The sequence below is a fragment of the Ascaphus truei genome, chromosome 3 (genome assembly GCF_040206685.1).
Source record: "Ascaphus truei isolate aAscTru1 chromosome 3, aAscTru1.hap1, whole genome shotgun sequence".
Taxonomy (NCBI): Eukaryota; Metazoa; Chordata; class Amphibia; order Anura; family Ascaphidae; genus Ascaphus; species Ascaphus truei.
The window spans coordinates 90420260-90443377 of NC_134485.1; positions in this window are offsets into that span (position 1 = coordinate 90420260).

A 23118-nucleotide genomic window follows, 5' to 3' on the forward strand; every position below is an offset into this window, starting at 1 on the left:
CCTAGTGATTGAGTGCTGCAAGACTGGGTCCTTTTTCTTTTGTATGATATTATCACGTCTCCATCCAGTCAGCACCTCACTGTGGTCCAACACTAGCTGTGCGGGTTTCTTTTGCGTGTAGTGCCTGTTTTACTCCCAAGATACATAGACAGACTTATACTTGCAGAAAAAAAATTATATTCTTTGCAGTGGAATATTTCTTTCACTCCCGGCAGAGCAACTTAACACTCAGCAATTGGCTTTGGGATACCTTTTACACAGCTCAGCAATTCCTTTTTCCCCAGTAGGGCAATTTTACCCTCAACACTTGTTTACTGAAAATTCCCCTGCTTCAGCACAGTCTTGCATCAATTTTCACACTTTTCTGCATATACTCCATTCACTGCTGGTAGTCTATGCGGTGTGGCAGCCTTTACTTGCAGAATCAGTACCGCTCATGGGTCACCATCTGTATTCACTGCTTCAGCAAAACATTTGAAAACAACAAACGCCTATCCCTTTTAAGGGCTAACTTACTTCTTGAACCCTGACTACGGCTGGAAGGCAAAACCCCTATTTCAATGACCATATTACACTTTATTGTGATAGGTAAATAAGGTTTACCTGCTTCAGCACAGTCTCTTTCTCACTCCTCTTGGAATCGGGGAAAAGAGTCCATCTGTGGTTTTGTGGGTTTCAGTGCAGTGTAGATTTCCTGCCTGGGTGTGTATCCCTTTAACTCTGATCTCTGCTGCATGAGATTCTTTGTTTATGTTGCTCAGGCTGTTTGTAGGCAAAAAGCACAAAAAAATTTCACAGGCAATCTCCAGGGCTCCTTTTAACTTCAAGGGCCACCTCAGTCCCAATTCTGACACCATATGTAGGAGGACATGCGCAGAGGTATGCAATGGAGACTTTTTTAAGGTGAAATTAAATAAGGCTTTTATTGTGCCTGTTTCTTTAACATAAGAAAATCATCCAAACATATGCAAATAAGGGGTCAAACAAAGCTTCTGTTCCACTTGGGAGTATTTCTAGTGAAACCTATGCAGTCCACAACTCCCTTTAGATTAGCATGTCTCTCAGCGCCAAACATATATCTTGAAATGTGCAGATATACAAAAAGTCTTATAAAGGAAAGTCTTATCTGTTTCTTGTAGTTGGAGGGAAAGTCTTCTCTGTTCCTGTGTTGCTGCCTTTTCCTCAGGCTATATCAGCATTCAGGTTTAGAGGTGCTTTCCCCATGTGTCTTGCAGGCAGCGTGCAGTTTCTTCTGGCAGGCTCAAGACATCTGTTCCTATGGTCAGTCCCACAATTTGTGAGACTCAGGAAATCTCCCTTCCAGTCTTAAAGGCAGGTATTTCTAAGAAATCAATCAGCCAGGTGGTGTTGGTTAATTGACTACCAGCAGTTAACCACCACACTGCTAGATTAGAGGCACATTTCCTGAACAGGGATAACTCCCCTGTTACACCCTCCCTATTGATTTTTCTGCTTACTGTTTCCTCACTCCTTGTGAGCGTCTCTGTTCTCGCCAAGTTCCCCACTGCACCATTATTTATACACCTCTCTCCCAACAACTTCTTTACCCCTCAAAAAAAAGTACCCCCACAAATCCTCTATTCACACCCTCCATCTACTCCTACCTGCTTCTGGGGATCTCCTCTAAACCTGAAGCAAGACATGCACACCTGATTTCACCCATGCCTCCATGCCATCTCTTCCCCTGTAAAGTGTGTTAACCCTTAAGTTATTTGACTAAACTTAAAATGCCCCACAAATCAAGCATCCCAATAGTCTGCACTCATGGTTTCTGTCCCACACTCAGTCACTCCTACCACCCATTGTGACCAAGCTCTGCCATCTACAGCACTTATTCCCTCACCTACTGTCTCTGTAAGTTCCCCATCAAACCTTTTAGATTGTAATCTCTTTGGGGCAGGGATTTCCTTTCCTATTGTCTGATTTTGCTGCACTTGTATTATTATAATTCCCTGTACTGTATTCTTTGTGAAGCGCTGAGTACACTTTTGGCGCTATATGAATAAAGACATACAATACAATACCTTCAGCTACTGTAACTTTTTCCATTCATTGTTCTTCCAGACATCATCTCCAAGTCTATTCTACCACAAAACCTGTACAAATTTCAATGCTCACTATCACACTTTAAAGAAGATATAAGTCCTTATTCTGGATTAATATACAACCATATTCAAATGGTAAGGTGTATTAAATCAAATGCAATGAACACATAATTAATCTATTACAATGAACACATAATGAATCTATCATTCAAGTTATATAGGAGTTGTTTACCTTGTGCTTTTTGTTTTTTGTGGGTACTCTCAAAGGATGCCTTGAATGTTTATGTATTTCCCTTTTCAAGCGTAAACTCAATGTTTTTTGCACATGTAGACGTGTATCATCATAGCACAAAACACCACACTGACAATGTATCATGAACTACCTGAGTGTGCAAGAGTAAAGTAAATCAACTTCAGTCGCTGTGCCAAAATGCAAGCCTACGAAATATGAATAATATAGTTGCAGAGAATAAAATGTTTTCAGTGAGATTCTAGAAAGAAATGTGGTGTTTTATGACTGTCTCACATGTATTATGACAAAGAATTTCAACTGTGTGTACTGGATGTTAATAAATTATTCTGCAAAAAATGGTCTAAAGAAATGAAGAATGAAAATAAAGATATCCTCAAATAGATACTATATTTCCAACAATTTGCATTTGAGTTGAATATCTTACTTTTTTGCGCACTCATGGTTAATTTGTTATGCAGATAGGATGAATGCCAGTGATTTATTTAATGGATGATTTAGACTTTATTTTAAGGAGCTAGTTACCAACAGCTGCAATAGTACTGCGAATTGCAAATGTTTTATTATTGACATAACCATACTCCCCGGATATGTTTAACTGCAGTCTGTAAAATTATTTTGTGCATGGATATGACCTAATGGATTGTTCCAAAGTTGTCCCTTGTTATATGTACCATAAACAGTAACCATTTCTGATTCATTTACAGTATTAGCATTTGATAAATACTTTTATTGATGTTGTAAATGCACTGTGTAAATTGCTCTCCTTTGAATGATAGACTACAAAATAGATTCATGCGTCAATGCAATAAGATGGAATTTATCAACAATTAGAACCGATGAACATTTTATTTTGCTCACTCTCAAAATCATATTTTGTGTACTGTAATATACAGTGACTAATTTTTCACCCACTGATTTGGAAGGTATAAGCATAGAAATGATCTAATTGGAGCATATCACTTTATGTTTGTCCAAGGGGAAACAGTAATGTCACATATATACATTTTTTTTAATAAATGAAAAAAAAAATGATTTAACAATTTTATGACTGTGACATGCAATCAAGCAGGGATTGCTGGGGTATGAGTTTCAAGGTGGTTTTTGTTGAGGAACCGTTGACAGAATGTGCCTACTTTAGGAGGTTGGGGTCTGGAGTTGTCGGTTCCCCTAGAAATGTACCTGGGGATCATGCCTGATTATCAGATACATGTAGGCACATTGTCCTGGCAATACCTCCACTTGAAAACGCAAGCGTGACTCACCCCTTGGGTACCGTGCTTCAGCTCAGCCCAGAAAGGAAAATGAGGAACAAGGATAAAACATGTATTACTGTGAAGGAATCCCTAGGTTAAGGGGGGTACCCCAGCTAGTGCCAAGGTGACCCACAACCAGTATAGGGTTTAAAGCTGCAGTTCAGTCAATATCCTGCATGTGTGTTTTTTTTTAATAAATCAGTTCTGTAGTAAGAAAAAATACTTTTAGCATTTTCTGTTTTTAAAAAAACAACTTTGAAAGACCAATTTTCTTGTATTCTATTTTAACAGCCATTTGCTAAGGCACTGCCCCTTCATGTCCTGTCACAAGCCCTGGCACACCCCTTTGTCAGCCCTGCCCTCCCTCTAGCACATGTCAGTGCAGGAGTGCTCATGAGTATTCATGAGCTTTCACTGAGAGACAGAAGCAGAAAAAAACAGATCCCTTCACTAATTATGTCACCAAATTTTGCCTATCAATACATGGAGAACGAATTGACCTGCAGCTATACAGTTCTTTAGATAATTAGAGATTGCCCACATGAAACTATTGAAGTAAAAAAATAAATTAAAAAAAAAAGACTGAACTGCAGCTTTAAGGGGGCCCCAACCATAAATAAGGTTGAGGGAGGACTCTGAGAGTCCAAACTGAGTCCAAGGGAAAGTTTGTGGGGAATAAGGCAGATAGAAATAAAACAACAACATTTTTCCTTTTCTGTACCCTCTCCCCCAAGATACAGAGGTGTATTAAATTATATATTAATAATTTAATGTGCTTTTTACATTCAGAACCGATGTCCAAACAGTCTGCCCGAGCTAACCGATAGGCATCGGTAAGTCTGCTGGACATCAGAGTTCAAAGCAGCCAGAGGAAACCCAGAGGTGTTAATAGCATTTGGTCAGTGGGAGAAGGCAGAGCACCAGGTCCGGAGATCAATGGCAGTCCTCCGTGATGCCACATGCTCTCCCAGACCTGGTGGAGGCTGCCCAGTGGGTGGCATTAAGATAGCCAGGGAGAGAGGTGGCAGGCTTACGCATGTCTTTTGACTATTTTGGATTTCCCACTGACCCTGGCTGCTCAGTTTTGTGAATGAAACTGAGAATACTATAAGAATCGCTGAGCCAATCAGATTTGTTGTCTCTGGTAGTAAGAGTGCAGGTTGACTTTTCAAAGTTGCTTCTGTGCGAATAACAGATCAACCAGCTTCGATTTCAAGCCTGAAAAGCCTGCCTGCTAGAGTCTAAGTCCAAGATCTCAGAAAAGATCATAGCAGACGCAGCTGGGATTTTATGCCGATATGAGTTCCAGGAGATTTGGACTAACTCGCGGTCAGGGGGGACCAAGTTCTCAGAAGAGAACGTAATAGTGGCGTATGGAACTTTATGCCGATTTGGGTTCAGGAGATTCCGGGCTAAGTCCCGGTCAGGGTAAAACTCTTCCATAGAGTTCCCTGCACCTAGGAAAGTCTAGTTTTCGACCCGAGTCCCAAAGTCTGTGGTTTTTTGTCTTTGTTTTGTGTCTGTAAGCGAATTTATGCTGAATAAAATACAATTTATTTAATTACCTTGTTTTGCTTAATGAATGATCCCGGTAAAATGTGTAAATTACTTGGTCTCCAGTGACAATGACAATGAAGTTTACAATTCTAGACATTTGCTGAAATGTACAGGATTTAACATTGTTTTGAAATATAGCTTGCAACCCATCCCAAATTAATTTGACTTTGCTTTAGGAAATGCTATGCAATGATAATGAAGACATACTTTGTGAATCACTGTATTTGTAGTAAACATAAGGATGGACATAAACATACTGTCATGCATAGGATACAATTGAACTATTTAAAATTATGTATTGAATACATTAAAACTAGACAGTAAATATTCAAGTAGGTGAGTTGGGAGACTGACCATAAGAATATGGCCCTGTATTTGGAATTATCACATCCATCCCCCTTTCACAGGCATGCCAGCAGTCAATTGTACACTGGTCAGTCAGCCTCAGGTCAGAGAGGTTTGTGTTGGCTGTACAATGACAGCAAGCGCAAGTGGGGTCCGGCATGTAAATTTAGATATGTGTGCTCACTATGTGAAGGGGTGAACTCAGCATTTAGATGCTTTAAAAAAGCCCATGCCTCTCGGGGATTAGAAGGCGAGGTTGGTGCCAAGGCAGTAACACCAGTGAGAGCAGAGGCTATGCTATCATGGTTAAACCCTAATTGATGTCAGCAACCAAATATAGCAAAGTAGTTAGGCATAAGATCACGAAAGCAGTATTTTGGGTAGGATGGCAGGTCCACTTCGGGACCCCAACCCCCGTGAGTGTTTGTAGATCTCCCCTTTAGGTGTCATCCCTAAGAAAGAGCTGGGAATGTTTCGCTTAATAGAGCCCTTGTAATTCCCAGCGGTGAGTCAGTCAATGACAGGATAGCCCAGGAACTGCGTACAATGAATTATGAATCTTTTAATGATGCAACAGTGCTGTTAAGTAGCTGCATAACAGGTTGTTAATTGTCTAAGGCAGATGTTGACTCTGCCTTTCCGCTGTTGCCAGTTTGTCTGGAGTTATATTCTTTGTTGGGTTGTCATTTCAATAGGTTTTTCTTTCTCACTTTATATTTACCAATGGGTAGAGCTACTGTATATTCTGTGAGTATTTTGAAGTGTTCAGTTTATTTTTGGAGTGGGCTGTTAAGGAAGAGTTGGGTTTGGGTAGTGTACATTATCTGGATGACTTTTTGTTTGTAGTGTCAGTGTCTTGTGGTATGATGTTGCAATATTTTGAAAGGTAGTATATTTTGGTGTTCCTTTAGCGAAGAAGAAACCTGAATGCCCCATTATAAATTTAATTTTTTTTGTGGCTCAAAATAGATGCTTACTGTATGAAATGGTTTTCAGGTTACCCCAAAGTAAAGGTTGGAAGAGCTTTGGAAATTAGTGAAGAAGTGCTTAGCATGAAGGTTACCTTTCATCAGTTACATACATTGATCAGTCATCTGTTTTTTTTGTATGCCTGGTCATGCTTATTGCAGAATATTTAATAGGCCGATGTCACTTTCTACAGTCTGTATCCATCATCCATCGCACTTCAAATGCATGTCCAGACGGGTTAAGGATGATTTGAGGGTGGAAAAAGTTTTCCTGGCAGAATTTAATGGTAGGTTTTTATGATTGCAGGATGCTGTGTCCAGCAGCGAACTAGAGTTATTCACTGATGTTGCAGACACAGCTGGTTTTGGAATATATTATGTGGGTCTCTAGTGCATGAAAAGTTGGCCAGATGATTAGCAGGCGATGTGGGTGTGCAGTTACCTCATGCTGCTCCAGTTGGTCCCGCTGTTGGTAACCATCAAATTGTGGGGCAGCCAGCTCACAGACAACAATGTGGTTTTCTGGATGGATAACATGAGAGTGATCAAGTTAGTTAACTACATGTTGTCTCACTCTCCACTGGTCATTCACTTGACAAGGTGCTTAGTATTGCAGTGTTTAAGGCAAAGTATGTGCTTTAGAAGTAGTCATATCCCATGTGCCAAAAATCTGATAGCGGATGCCTTGTCCAGTTTTCATTTTCATTTGTTCAGGGCTCTCACCCCAAACGTGGATAAGGTTGGTTAGATGTGTCCACCAGACCTGTGGCAGATCATGGTAGATGATTTATGGAGTTAGTCAAATGGTCATTGGTACTGAGCACATGGAGCACGCACATTAGAGTGTGGCTCGAGTGACATGATTTTGTGCAGTCAAATGGAACAAACACAGTGTTAGAAGTGGAGTTTCTGGTTATCCTTTTGTTGAGCAAAATGCATGCGGGTATGAATGGAAGTGTGCCCGATTAATTTAAAATAGTTTATCTTTCTTTATAAGTTGCATGGATAGTCCGGCTTGACAGAAAACTTTACTATTAAGAGGATTGTGAAGTGTTTGAAGTGCACAGTGCTATGTAGGGATGGTCACCAGCAGTTTACCCATGCATTGTTAGGCAAGTTATTGAGTTTGGCTTACAGTATGTGTAGTTCTTCTTTCAAAGGCTGTTTATAGTGGCATTTGTCCTGGTGTTTCTCAGAGCATTGCATGTGGGTGAGTTAGTTCCCCATGCATTTTAGGGCAGGGGCTTTAAGAGAAGGGGATGTAAGGATCACTGGGTGAGGAAGGAATCTATATTTTCATGAAAAGGTAAAAAACCAACGAGTAGGGGAAGGGTTCCTGGGGTTGGATCTATATTCTTAGTGGATGTTCCTTACATCTGGTTAGCAATGTGATGGAGTACGAGGTGTGCATCCCTCAGGGGCTTGGGCTATTTAGTGCACAAGAATGTGTCTTTGTTATTGTGATTCCAGTTTGCTTGCGTATTTCACAAGTATTTGGTTAATATTGGTTTGGATCTGTGTGAATATGGCCCTCATTAATTTCTAATCGGTGAGGCAACAGAAGCGGCTAGGTTAGGTTTGTGTGAAGGTTAACAAACACATCTTGCAGTAGCAATCAGGTCATTTTGCCAGCTATGTCAAGCTGCATGCAGTTTAGCAAAGTTATAGTGGTGTGGTTCTCTCCTGTTTTGTTGTTAAAGCAAACAGCTGACATCTGGATCTACGTAAACTCCCTGATTTGATTGGCCTGTATTGGCTATGGTTGGATTTAGATCCTGAGTGTACTATGGCATGTGGTTCGGCAGATGCGGTATGAAATGGGTGCAAGTTCTGCCGGAATTAATGAATCTGAAATCCGTGTTCAGGTTTCCTGATAATGCAATGTTGTAGGGAATTATATGGGTCAGAAGTGGACGTTAGAATTATTAAGGGACATGCAGCAGGACATAGCTAGAGTGTTAGTGGCTTTCCTGGGTGTTTTGTTAGTTTGGTCAAAAATGTTTCCCAGGTTCATTGGAGGGCAGCAAGAAATCTGATTCATATAGATCATTACAAGAAATATGTAAATAAGGCCATGGCTAAATTTGTGTCAGGTATGGGTGGTGTGGTAGTTCAAAACAGAAACGAGTGGCACTCTAAATTAACTTGAAAGCAATATTTATTCAAATCTCCAATGTTTTGGTTCAGGACAGTAAACATTTCTTGAGGAAGAAAACAGTTTTCATGTATACATATATTATAGAGTAAATTTTAACATGATAAAGCTTTAATTAAAAAAGGTTATAGACTGTCTTGCTCATCTCATTTGTAGGACTTTGGGAGGGCAGCAATTGACAAAACATGGCTGGTGATGGTAGACTAAAAAGGATGCTGAAGAATTTTTTTTTTAAATTCTGGATCCCATTTTCTCAAATTCAACCAATATCTTGTGAAATACTGGCAAAGAGCTTTCCATCAGTAAATAACATAACCAGATAGCAAAAAGGAGAACAGGACAGATCGACGGACACTTGACAATGATGTATGTATTAATAATTCAAGTAAACACAGTAAAACATTTTTTTTTTTAGCATAACACATTTTTTATATTAATACACTGCTTCTTCTGATAACAATATCCGATGTATGTATGTATATCTTTATTTATATACTGTAGCATCATTAATGTGCATAGTGATTCACAGCAGTAATACATGTGACATAATCATATAAAGTACCAAATAATACAAATAACACATAATGGGAATAAGTTCTACAGTCATACAAGTAATGTTAGAAAAAGGGAGTCTCTGCCCTGAAGAGCTTACAATCTAAGTGGTAAGTAGGAAGAACGTACGAAGACAGTACAAATGTGTTCAGGTACAGATGCAGCCACCAGTATTAGAACACTTACCTGGGAAATTCTGGGAGATTCTGGGGCAGTCTAACAGTAAATGCCTCAACATTTGTGTGAGATTCTTAATGGACAATCGGATTAACACATCAGGGGGTCCCTGCAGTCCCATTCAAACTGAATGGGACTGCAGGGACCCCTGCTGTGTTAATCCGGTGGGCCATTAATAATCTCACAGAAATGTTGAGGCAATGTGGAGGCATTTACTGTGAGACTGCCCCAGAATTTCCCAGGCAAGAGTTCTAATACTGGGGGCTGCATCTGTAAGTGCATCTGCAAAGGGCCACGGTTGATGTATGAGATGTATAGTACAAGCCCAGAGCTGATATCTTGTTATAACGCATAATATCACAGAGATTCCATAGGATTCAATGGTAGTGATAACACAGAATGTTGCAGATTATCCCACCATAGCATGCTATTGGGAGCGATAACCTTTGCTACATCTGTATCTTTATCAATCACATTTAAGCAATATCTTTATACTATTGCTGTAGATCATGACAAGAAAAAAATAAATAAGGCCATGGCTAGATTTGTGTCAGGTATGGGTGGTGTGGTAGTTCAAAACAGAAAAGAGTAGCACTAAATGAACTTTAAAAAGGTATTTATTCAAATTGCCAATGTTTTGGTTCAGGACAGTAAACAGAGAAACAGTATTCATGTATGCATATATTATAGAGTACATTTCAACATGTTAAAGCTTCAATTCAAAAAGGGTGCAGATTATTTCCATAGGATTAAATGGTAGCGATAACACACAATGTTATAGATTATCCTAACATAGCATGCCATTGGGAGCGATAACTTGTTGCTATATCTGTATCGTTATCAATCACATTTAAGCAATATCCTTATACTGTACAGTAAATTTTAAAGCGTTTGACGTTATTTGAAATTTACTTATTTTATTGTATTGTTTTGTCATAATATTATCAATCCAAAACTAAAACTTAGCAAAAAAAAATTGGAGTTAACATTCAAAATGATGATACTTGGTTAATTGGCCTTTTATTTTGGCTATTAGAAATCCTAGACTTATTTGGATATGCCTTTGGACAATGCACTGAAACCAATCTTTATGTTTGACATTAAAATATTGTAAAAATTGCTATACATTCATTTCTTATACTGTATGAAAAAAACTAGGAAACAGTATGCGTTTATTTGTAGAATGTCAAAAGGTTTGACGTACACAGTTAGAAGTGAATGACTAATAAAATCAATAATTTCTGAAGTACTTTTGTAAAAGGCAATTATTACAAATATATTGATTGTTGTTAGAGGCAAATGTGCCTTATTTCCAAGAGACTGCAAAATAATTTTTTTTACAATTTAGACACAGAGAAAGAGATATTGTGTAAGCACACAGGTGCTTATTTAAAGCAGCAATTTCCCCCTCCCTTTTTTCTTCTTCTAATTTATAAATGTAAAGCATGTGACAATGTAAAATTCTACATTCTTATCTAAGTTGCCAATCGTTTGGTGCTCCTGTTATAAATCTTTAAAAATTCTGATTGTGCGCCTAACTAAGTGGCCACCTTTCAGTTTCAATCAATCCTTCAGCCATGTGTAACTCAACAGCTACAATGTATCCTTGTATTACTAAGGTAACATTATCTATTGTTGCAGTTTACAGCTCAAACTGCTGTGAAAATGGACAAAAAAAAAATCAGAAACAGAAAAGTGTTGCAAATATCTTGCACTGTTTGGGAGGTGGCCTAAACCTGCTATAGAAATCGAAGGACGCCTTAAAGCTCAATAAAAATGGCATTAAGAGTTGAATAAATAAAAAAATGTAAAAATTTAGCAAGTACAGTATTATCTAATACTACAGTAATAGGGTTCCCTAAAACAGGGAGAACTGGGACTCGAAATGATTCACTATGAAGAAAAAGACCACTGGTATAAATTCAGAATCCTTTCAATGATGCAATGTAGTATACAATAGGAAAAACCCTTTTGCAAGCCTTGACAATAATAGTCCTTAGAGAGAGAGAGAGTACTAATAGAGAATTTAGAAATTGAACTGCGGTCATCAGACCATATATATATTCAAACGCATAGACATAAGCCTCTAGTACAATATACAAGGCCAACAATAAATGGAACGATACTCACAAAGATGAATAATGATTTGTCACTCCCTAGCGAGAAGCACAACAGGAGTTACTTCACTTGCAGGGTAAAAATCCTTTTTGCAGTCTGTGTTGCACTTTGATAAAGCCAGTTTGGGCTAAACATGTCAGTGTAACTCTCTCCTATTTTTGGCATAATAAATCATTTTTTATTATCACCCTTTCCGCTCTTTTAATTTTGTGGTGCAGAGTTTTTTTTTGGCTTTATGCCTAATTCTTCTATTACTAAAGAACTGATTTATTTAATCAAAGTGGTCGACAGACAGTGGTCGACAAATCACCCAAAAATCTACTCGCCGAACCAAAAAATCTACTCGCCACCTAGCCCCACCCTTAGTCTCGCCCCCAGCTCCACCCCTAGTCCCGCCCCGCTTTAAAAAAAAAAAAAAAAATTGAATAAATTCCTAATAAGAACAACATTCGTTTTTGACAAAAGTTTATTTATTGTATTAAATTATACTACAGTACTATTAATCCTTGTTACATAGGTGTGTGTTTGTTGGTGTGTGTTTGTTTGTGTGTATGTGTATATAAATGTCAGATCTGTAAAAAAAAAGCCAGATATGAATGATTAGTTTCCTGAACCCCTTAACCAGTGTCTGGATGCCCCCGCTTCACAATTTCTAAAGCAGCAATCCCGCCTGGGATCTTACCTGATCCGCAGTCCCTCAATGTCCAGGTACCCTCATTCCCGCAATGTTATATGTTGGAGGGGATGTGTTCCCTACCTGTCTTCTGGGTTAGGGGGGATACCGATGTCTCCGGTGTGAAGCTCGAGTCAGATCTGGAAGAAAACAGTATAGGTTATTTCAATGTAGGTATAGGGCAGTTACGATATATATAGGGTAAATAAGATGTCCAGATCCACAGAGTGAGACAGCGTTTGAGAGAGAGAGAGAGAGACAGAGAGTGTGCGAGAGACAGACAGAGTGTGTGAGAGAGACAGAGTGTGTGAGAGAGATAGAGAGATCGAGCAACAGAGAAATCGAGCGACAGAGAGAGAGAGATCAGGCGACAGAGAGAGAGCGACAGAGAGACAGAGAGAGAGATTGAGCGACAGAGAGACAGAGTGACAGAGAGAGAGAGGGACAGAGAGAGAGAGCGACAGAGAGAGAGAGAGCGACAGAGAGAGAGAGAGACAGAAAGAGAGCGAGAGCGACAGAGAGAGAGCGAGAGCGACAGAGAGAGAGAGAGCGACAGAGAGAGAGTGACAGTCAGGAGGTGAGTGATGGTAGGTGGGCAGGTGACTGACAGTGGGTGTCTACACACACACACACACTGTCACACACATACACTCTAACATACACACACTCACACATACACACACACACTCTCACTCACACACTCTCACTCGCACACACACTCACTCTCATACATACATTCACACTCACACATACACGCACACACTCACACACTCACACACTCACACCCGCACACACTCACACACACTCACACACACACACACACTCACAGATACACACACACTCACAGATACACACACACTCACAGACACACTCACAGATACACACACACTCACAGATACACACACTCACACATACACTCACTCACTACAAGAAATGCCGCTGCTCGAGACAAAGCGGGACCGGCGCCGGGAGTCTCGCTACAGCAGGGACATCAGTGGCATGTGGGGGGCATGTGGATGACATCGGAGAGCCACGGGGGGCATGTGGGGGAGATTGGGGGCATGTGGGAGAGATTGGGGGCATCTGATCTGGGAGAGATTGGGGGCCTAGGGGAGAATGAGGGCATCTGGGGGAGATTAGCGGCATCTGAGGGAGATTAGAGGCATTTGGGGAGTGCAGGAGGCATGTAGGGGAGATCGGGAGGCATGAGGAGGCAGCAAGGAGTCTTGCTCCAGGTCCTGGTCCAGCAGGGAAATCGGAGGCATGTGGGGGGCATCGGGGGCATGTGGGGGGCATGCGGATGACATCGGAGAGCCATGGGGGGCATCTTTGGGAGATCGGGGGCATGTGGGGGAGATCGGGGGCATGTGGGGGAGATTAGCGGCATCTGGGCGAGTGTAGGAGGCATATGGGGAGATCGGGGGCATCAGGGGGATATTAGCAGCATGTGGGGGAGTGCGGGAGGCATGAGGGGGAGATCAGGAGGCATGAGGAGGCAGCCGGGAGTCTCACTCCTGGTACCGGTCTAGCAGGGAAATCAGAGACATGTGAGGGGCATTGGGGGCATGTGGGGGGCATGTGGGGGCATGTGGAGGACATTGGAGAGCCACAGGGGGCATGTGGGGAGATCGGGTGCATGTGGGGAGATCGGGGGCATGTGGGGGAGTGCGGGAGGCATGTACGGGAGTGCAGGAGGCATGTGGGGGAGTGCAGGAGGCATGTGGGGGAGTGCGAGAGGCATGTGGGGGAGATCTGGAGGAGATCTGGAGGCAGAGGGAGTGCGGGACGCAGAGGAAGTGTGAGAGGCAGAGGTTGTCAGCGACATTGGGAGGCAGAGGGAGTACTTATTTTTTCAAACATGATCTCCATGGGGAAAAAATGGCTGCTCGTGATGCGCGGGCTCATATAGAGCCTGGCCGCGCACTCACAATGAATCCTGGTAGCGCGCTAAGTCAACTCACCAATCAGGTAGGGGGACTCTGTTTTTTTTTCCAGCTTGAGCAAGGAAAATTTCACAGAACCGCGTGCACTGCTTGGGTGGCCATGAGGAGGTCGCCACGAGGTCAAATCCAATCGCCCGGGGCGGGCGGGTGACCGGATGTGTCGAACACTGTGTAAATATATGTGTGTATATATGTATATATATATATATATACGGTATATATATACGGTTTCACGTTTTGCTGCGTTAATGTGCATGTGATTGGAGATGTGCGAAAACGCCCAAATCTGCTTCCATTGAATTTTGCTGATTTTACACTCAAAATCCGTTCCGTGGTATAAAATCTGCAAACAGTTTTGGTCGGTGTCGATGCGCGCAGATTACCAAAAGCCCCTTTTGCTGTGTTGATTAAGTTGAAAAGCATTCCAAAAAAGATTTACATTAATCTGCCAAAAAGCGGACAAACTAAATACGCCGCTGCACATCGCCTGCCCCTGAATTTCACCATGTCACATGGCCACGCCCACTTAAAAGGATTAGAAAGAGAGACACACACACACACACACACACACACACACACACACATATATATATATATATATATATATATATATATATATATATATATATATATGTAATCAAAAAATAAATAGATGATACCGTTCTGTGGCTAACGAAAAGCTTTTATTTGTGCGAGCTTTCGAGATACACCTCTAGCCATAAAACACATCCACACCGGGGGAAGGAACAGCACAGATAACATTCCAAGAGACACTGTTTTTAAGTATACCTTTTGCTTCATTCATTGTAACATCGCCGGAAGAAGAGATCAGTGTATCTCGAAAGCTCGCACAAATAAAAGCAATTTGTTAGCCACAGAACGGTATCATCTATTTATTTTTTGATTATTGAAGCTCGGCTAACACGGTACTGATACCTCTACATGTATATATATATATATATATATATATATATATATATATATATATATATATATACACACACACAAACACACACATTATTATATATATATTTTTGTATTAGTTATAATGAGTGGTGGTGGCAGCCAGGGCAGGAGGGGCTCTGCTAGATGGAGAATTTAGGTATCATAGCTCAATGAATATAGATACAGAATAACAAGCTGCATCTATTATTTACAGAAGTTGGATTTTCTGATGATATTGATATTACTATCCATAACCACCACTACAATATACACAATCCACATGTAAATGTCAAAATCATCTTGGAATCATGAAATCATCAATCGTGGATTAAACAGGAAGAAAAAATATAGTATAAACGATATTCTTTGATGGCAAATATTGTGTATATACATATATGTCAATTAAACATCTAATCTTTAAATCTTCCCTTCCACCTGCTCCTCCTGCAGTGAGACTGAGGAGGCCTAGTTCAACTATTTTAGGCTTACTTGGTAGTAAAGGTAGAAGAGTCATAGCAAAAGTTGATGTACCAGTGACTGTTTTTGCTGGTACCAGGGGCCGGAAAACTGGGCCTGCTTCAAGTCCGGTTGAAAGAGGGTCTCAGGTATGCTCGTGTTGTTTTTCAGCCTGTGTCAATGAAAAGGTTGTGTTAGAAAGTAGCCCTGTTTTAGAGGAAACAGGTAGTAGCGTTGATTTTTTTTTTGGGGGGAGAGTGTTTGTTTGAAACTCTGATGTCAGTGTCACCTTTGTCCCCTACTATTTCCTCATAGTCAACATCATTGACCAAAACAAATTCCTTCCCAGCAGTGAGAGAGACTGTTGATCCTTCCAGCCCACAAGAATAACTGTTTCTTCAGCAGTTAATGGGGGAGCAGTTTCATAATGACATGTTGTGTGCACTTGCAGAGCAGGATGGTGTCAGTGTTGATGGAGAAGGGTCCATGTCTTTTGACAATGTGTCCATTGATCTGGATTCAACTTCACCACCTGGGTCTGCTACACCCAGCACCTGTACGGCTCCTTCTTCTTCTCTAGGCTTGTGTGCTGGAAAGCTTCAACAGGTTAGGATGTGAGGGTTCAGGAGGTGGAACAGCAGGCAGGAGGAGTGCGTAAGGTAGAACAGAGTGCTTCATGCAGTACAGAGGTCACAACTGTTGTAAGCCCATCTGGTCCCTCCATGGAACTTGGAGAAGTTTAGGGTGACATTGGCGGTGGTGATGGTGGCTTTTCGATGAGCTAAGTGTGGAGCATCCTAGAGAAGGTGAGGCAGAGAGTCGCGGATGTGCCTCTCATCAACATCATGGTGTAAGTCCCCATCAATGTCACGTTTTAAGTCCCCAGTCTCCCCCTCAAGGCATTACAGACTACTCTCCCAGCTTGCAGGCATCACAGGGGTGCAGTTGTCTACCCAGAGGAGCCAAAAGAATGGATTGGCAATACTTTAGATTGCCCAACCATGGTTCATTGTGTTCGTCTAAGGTGGTATGCTGCACCATTTCTGAATCAGTAGTGCATAGGTGTAAGAGTGGAGGATGCCTGGGATGAGTGGTTTTCTGCAACATTTGCATAACAAGCACCATGATGTTTGCGAGACCCTGCATCCCCAATCCTCTGCATCACATCTCCCCAAACATGATGATACAGCTCTGGGTCATCTTGGAAGGGCCATCGCCACCACCCCTGACAAAGGAGGCATTGTTTACTCACTGCTTATCCTTCACCATTTCACATGAGTCATTGGTGGGATACATGCTCCACTACTGCTGTGAGAAGTGACAATGTGGCTTTTACTCCCATCTTACAACTTGCGGAGCCTCCTTCTTCTTCCCCACATCCACCACCATCCCAGAAACAATGGAGTGAGGGAATGATGGAAAGACGAAGAAGGCTTCAGAGTGAGACAGTGTCTGGTGCCACAGATCACCCATTGTATCCCTTTACTTGGTCTTTTGTGAGGGTACAATGTTTGTAGTGTGTAATATTTGTACACATTGTTAGCAGCGGTGAGGCACTTTTTGAGACCCTGAAACGGACCATTGTCTAAAATGTGATGCTGATCCACCCCGAGGAATTCAGCCTTTTGAATGGTGTTTGTTCCTGTCCCATTAGTTGCACCTTCTGAAGTGCACAGTGATGGAGATTCTTCGTCCTCTCCATCCTCGCCGTGAAAGCAATTGGCTCAATACCAATTTAAATGCAAAACTAAAAAAACCTTGGGCCTACTTTTACGTTCTTTCACTCCTTGACCTCGTTCTTTACTTTATGGGTCTGTCACTACAGAACAGTGAATTATTTTGACCATCAATAAGGTCTGTGGATTGTGTAGTAGCTTCTGACATTGGTTGCACTAGACCTATTTAAAAGTTTGAGGTTGTGTTTTATGCACCATCATGATTGATTTCTCATGATGATGGTGCTGGATGTTACATTCTCACTGACTATCGGAGAGAAGTTATCTTCTTATGACACCAATGAACCCCAACCCTCTACAATAGCGCATCTGAGATCAGATGCAGTAAGGAACCCCAACCCTCTCTAATAGGTGTCTGTGATCAGATGCATTTTAAACTCTTCTATATTTGGTATAATTAAAAAATGCTACAAACACACACAAACAGAGCCCAGTGCTACATCCAAAGGAAAAATACACAGTGAAATACCTATTTTTGGGGCTTAAATGAGCTTACTGGGTATCTGTGTGACAATTAAAAAATGACCTGCACATTGCAGGGAACACTATGAATGCCCGGGGAACCGAAAGCTTCCAACTATGAAATGTAACACCTGTGGATAAACACTTTCTTAGGATAGTATATCTCATTTTTCAAGCATCCAAATCCACATGCTATTTGTTTCTGCTGCTTTCTACTTGGCCTTGTTCTTTTGACATATTTTGAACACTACTGCTTTGGTTCTTCTTCAGTTTTACTTTCACTGAGTCTACCAATGTAGTACTACCCTCCTCAGTCCCACTTCTTTTGGAAAAAGGAATACAAAAACACATTAAAAAAAGTTTACATAAATACCCCAATTGTTTTAAATGTTAAAATAATTGTTTACAATATTACAGCTAATCCTGTTTTAAAAAGATATGTAAATTACAGATTACTATCACTTTTCAAGGGAAGCCTGCTTTACTGCCCTTTGATTGTTACTGACCTTTGATTCCAAACAATTACATCAAGCATTGACATACTGTAGTAAAAAATAAACATACATTTTACTTGTTATATTCGATTAATAACTTTTTTTTTTCATTTCAAGGCTGCATTATTGGTCTGTTTCAAATTCTTAGGCAATATGCCAAATTGCATCTACTTTCCTTCATCAACAATCATTGACATAGATAATATTATTAACGACTTGTAACATACAGGCATACCCCGGTTTGAGGACACTCACTTTAAGTACACCCGCGAGTAAGAACATATCGCCCAATAGGCAAACGGCAGCTCACGCATGTACCTGTCAGCACGTCCTGAACAGCAATACTGGCTCCGTACCTGTACCGAAGCTGTGCGCAAGCGGGGAAACTATAGAGCCTGTTACAGATGCGTTATTTGCATCAGTTTTCATGTATATGACGATTGCAGTACAGTACATGCATCGATAAGTGGGAAAAAAGGTAGTGCTTCACTTTAAGTACATTTTCGCTTTACATACATGCTCCGGTCCCATTGATATGTTAATGCGGGGTATGCCTGTATTCCTTTTTAATTATGTTTTTTTGTACTCCAAGGTTAAGCTCTCTACTCACTGTCTTCAAAAAGAGAAATTAATAAAATTGCATATTATTTAATGAATGAATGAAAGACATTACCTGACAACAGTAAGAACTACTAGTGTTTTTAGTATAGACTATTGAAATTACTACATATTTATAGCTGCTACTAGTTTTCTAGTTGTTTAAAACAAACACACTCTAGTGCTACTATTTTGTGATAGAATAATAATTAATTCAAACTCAAAGAATAGGAACAAGCAATCTGATTTTTTTAATTTAATTATGAACAAGATTCATATTACATGGTTACCTACTTTAAAATAATTACTGTACCTTGACCACTCACTCTAGTCTTTGTTGGTTGGGGGGTGTGGGGGTTAGCCATATATTTTGTTAACTTATCAAAATCATGTATGATGGAGTCTGATACATATAACATTTCACAATTAAGTTTTGGAAGGATTTGCTAACAATGATTCTATTTATTTTTTAAACAATGTTGGGTTCTTTCTTTCACACTGTGACAGTGTACCCTGGGCATTAGCCATAGTAACGGAAGAATAATTTCATCAGTCCACTCAGTCTGTGTCAGTCAGTAGTGTATACTACAGACAAAAGCACTGTAGGTTAATGTCAGAGTAAATACTGTTGCTTCCGATACACGGCCCTGACTGACGCTACCCATGATATCAACACAAAATCTGCAATAATGATTGATTACATTGGATTTAGAACTATTATACTAAACAAGAGAAAGAAACCCCAGTTTGGGCACTCACCCACTAAGATGAAGGATTTAGGAAATTAATTTAAAAAAATCTTTCTATTATAACATATAAAATAATGGATGTTAAAACCGAACAAAGACGCAAAAAATTATCCTGAGGTAGGTACTAGGGTAGGCACCTGGATCAAAAATCTCTGACAACACAATTCTGGTTAGTTTCGATGTCGAAGGATTATACACTAGTTTACATCATAAGTTTGGATTAGAGGCGATTGCGTACTTCCTGATGACATGAGGTCAATGGCATATTGCACACAACCAGTTTATCAACTAGCACTCTACAATTTGTGCTAACTAGGAACTATTTTTGGTTTAATAACAACATTTATCACCAAATACAGGGAACCGCAATGGGCACAAAATTGTGCCACCACTTGAGGGCCCAAGTATAAGGGATACCTGTAGGACAGTTTTTTACATCTCAAAAGGAACTGTAGAAATCCGCTAGAGTTTGAGAAACAAGCAATATTGATGAGCAATCGCTTCAGAGAGAGAGGGTACAGTAACAAGACCATTAAAAGAGCTTACAAAAGAGCTAAGTATATGAGTAGAACAGATCTTCTCAAAGATAAATATCATGAGCCAGAACAAAATGTTGTATGCTTTATTGGTACTGGTAAACAGTGGCATCAGGCACATCAGAGACACTGGCATATCCTGTAAGCGGATGAGGATATTAGTGATGTCCTTCAACCATATTTATCAATGGCAAGCAAGCGATCACGGAACCTACGGGATATTCACGTACATAGCCATTTGAGTGACCTACCTATACCAACTTGGTTGCCAATAAAACCACAGGACACATATCATTGCCAAAGATGCAAAGCGTGCAAGCATATTAAGGTTACCAAACAGTTCATGAATTGGAATGAAACTAAGACCTATCAGATACGAAGATTTGTAAATTGTTTAACCACAGGAGTGATATACCTGGAGATCTGTGTTTGTGGCCTTAAAAATGTAGGTCGCCAGTTCGAACAGCGCGTCTTTGAGCATATTGGAACAATACGGAACCACCTTGACACTCCTGTGGCGAAACACATGAACCTATGCCAGAACGGGGATACCAACATCCTACACTTCACAGCAATTGATTAGTGTTCTCCAAGCCTGAGGAAAGGTGACTGAGATACTGAACTGCTGAAGATGGAGGCACGCTGAATATATATGCTACAGACCTTATCACCATAGGGCCTAAACGAAGGTTTTGTATATACTCCATTCATATAAATACCAGTAGTATTTAGCTCTATATCCTACCATGTAGCCAAGGTCCTATTGATACTGCATTAGATACTTGTAAATAGATGCATTTACCTTACCCTGTATTAGAATTTCAGCTAAGATGTCTAGATCTGGAGTAAGTTCAGACAATATCAGGTGCAGCCTTGATATGTAAGAAATCCTGCTGAGATTTTTAATTTATATTTATACAGTTGTAGTTTAAAATCTACTAATTATTAGTAAGAAATTAAATTATTTTAAAAATAATCCTTCTATTCCACTGTGAGAGGATATAGACTGTTTAAACAATTATCTCTGAAGAGTTAGCCCGTTATCAGTATTTATGGGAGAATAATATCCCCCTCTGTTTACCTTCACTACTCAATCACATTATGAGTGTGTGAAAAATTGTGGTGTAAAGATTCAAATATCTATATCAGATATCATTATTTACACCCTTGTACAGTTGAACTTAATGTGATTGGTGTTCCCTATTTAGTTATTAATATGTTTGCCTAGCTGACACTCAAAAGCAATATCAGTGCAGTTGCTTAGTTGTGGTACATCATAGGTTAACTACACTGAAAGAATCAATTGACATGGCTTATTACGATCTTAATGGATCAGCAGGGCACCACCCCCCCTCCACCCTACCAACCCCCCTCCCCCCAGAGTGTCGGCATAGCACAAGCATGGTCAGGGACTTCCCTTTGATCGTAGCAGCAGTCATTGTAAGGCCTCGTCCATAGTGCAAGATACGGAGTGAGCTCCATAGCTAGAGCTACAAAGAAGCGTGTGTATTCCAAAGTGCCTTGCCATAGTGAGCGTGAGCTTGCACGTGCAGACGAGATACAAGGATACCAAAAGCAGAGGAGACAAACTTGTTTGCTATTGCAGCAAGACAGTCTGGTCATGTGAGCGGCTAACAGCCAATGAAAATTTAGTAAGCTATTCTGCATGGATACTGTTCAAATTACTTTTTGTCAGTTGAGTTGTGCTTGTTGTGAGAATATGGACAACTCAACTATTGAAAATTTGATTGCTGAGGTTTACAAACGTAAACCTTTAATTCATACCATGAAAGAAATATCAATGATAATTTATGGAGAGACATTTCTGATGTATTGTCCATTATTTGTATATAATTGTTATATTTTTTTTAGTGTACAATGTTTATTTCAATGCATCACATGTTATTATTTTTTTTATTTTTTTGTAGTGTACAATGCTTATTTCAATGCATCACATTTGATAATTTTTTTACATTTTTTTAACAAGGCATGTTTTCATGCATGCCATAGTGTATTTATGTTTGCAGAATACTTCTGTAAATTAGCAACAGCGAGAGAAAAGAGCCCCAAGGAGAGCACTCACACACTCATAGAAACAAGTGTACCTGTGAACAATGTGGTGTAGGTGAGGAATGGGTGAATAAAACACTTTAATGTGAGTCGTAACTCAGAAAGGTAAAATAGGAATGCTGTGGATCAAGTATAGTACTTGGTATGAGCCAGTATACAGCGAATTAAAATAAGCACCGGACGTAGTAGTAACTGTGACCAATGTGCTGCCTATACTCAGGTGGACAGAGATAATAGCATAGAGGCCAGATAGCAGAACTGAAACCTAATGGGTAGCTGTGGTGAATGGAGGTAACCACGTAACTGCCTGGGGAACCTAGCTGGAGATAAAGGTAAGTTCTCACCTCAATGGGGTAGCCAGTTTATAGTATAAAGGGCTATTCCCTATATTGAGGTATAGATAAATCTGCCCTTCGGCTGATAATCTTAGGGTAAAGCTGCATGTACTAGGTGTCGCTTGGTACAGTGCTGTTTACACTAAGCAATCAAGTGTACTCCCACTAGCATATGGTTAGAATAGTTCTTACCTGCCAGTGGGTTGTGCATGTATGCAAAGGTGTACCATGACAGGCAGAGTCAGTAGCTGCTAGAACAGTGCACAAGTAGTGCCTGTTTACATGTAACGTCCATAAGCATGGGATTTACTTTTGGCCGGTATACTTAAGCACCCTGCATTAGCTGAAGGTGCCTAGCCATTACCTAAGATTTGGATTGCTACCAACGGACGGATGTACCTTACAGTCCATGCTTATGGACGTTACATGTAAACAGGCACTACTTGTGCACTGTTCTAGCAGCTACTGACGCTGCCTGTCATGGTACACCTTTGCATACATGCACAACCCACTGGCAGGTAAGAACTACTCTAACCATATGCTAGTGGGAGTACACTTGATAGCTTAGTGTACACAGCACTGGTCCAAGCGACACCTGGTACATGCAGCTTTACCCTAAGATTATCAGTCGAAGGGCAGATTTATCTATACCTCAATATAGGGAATAGCCCTTTATAC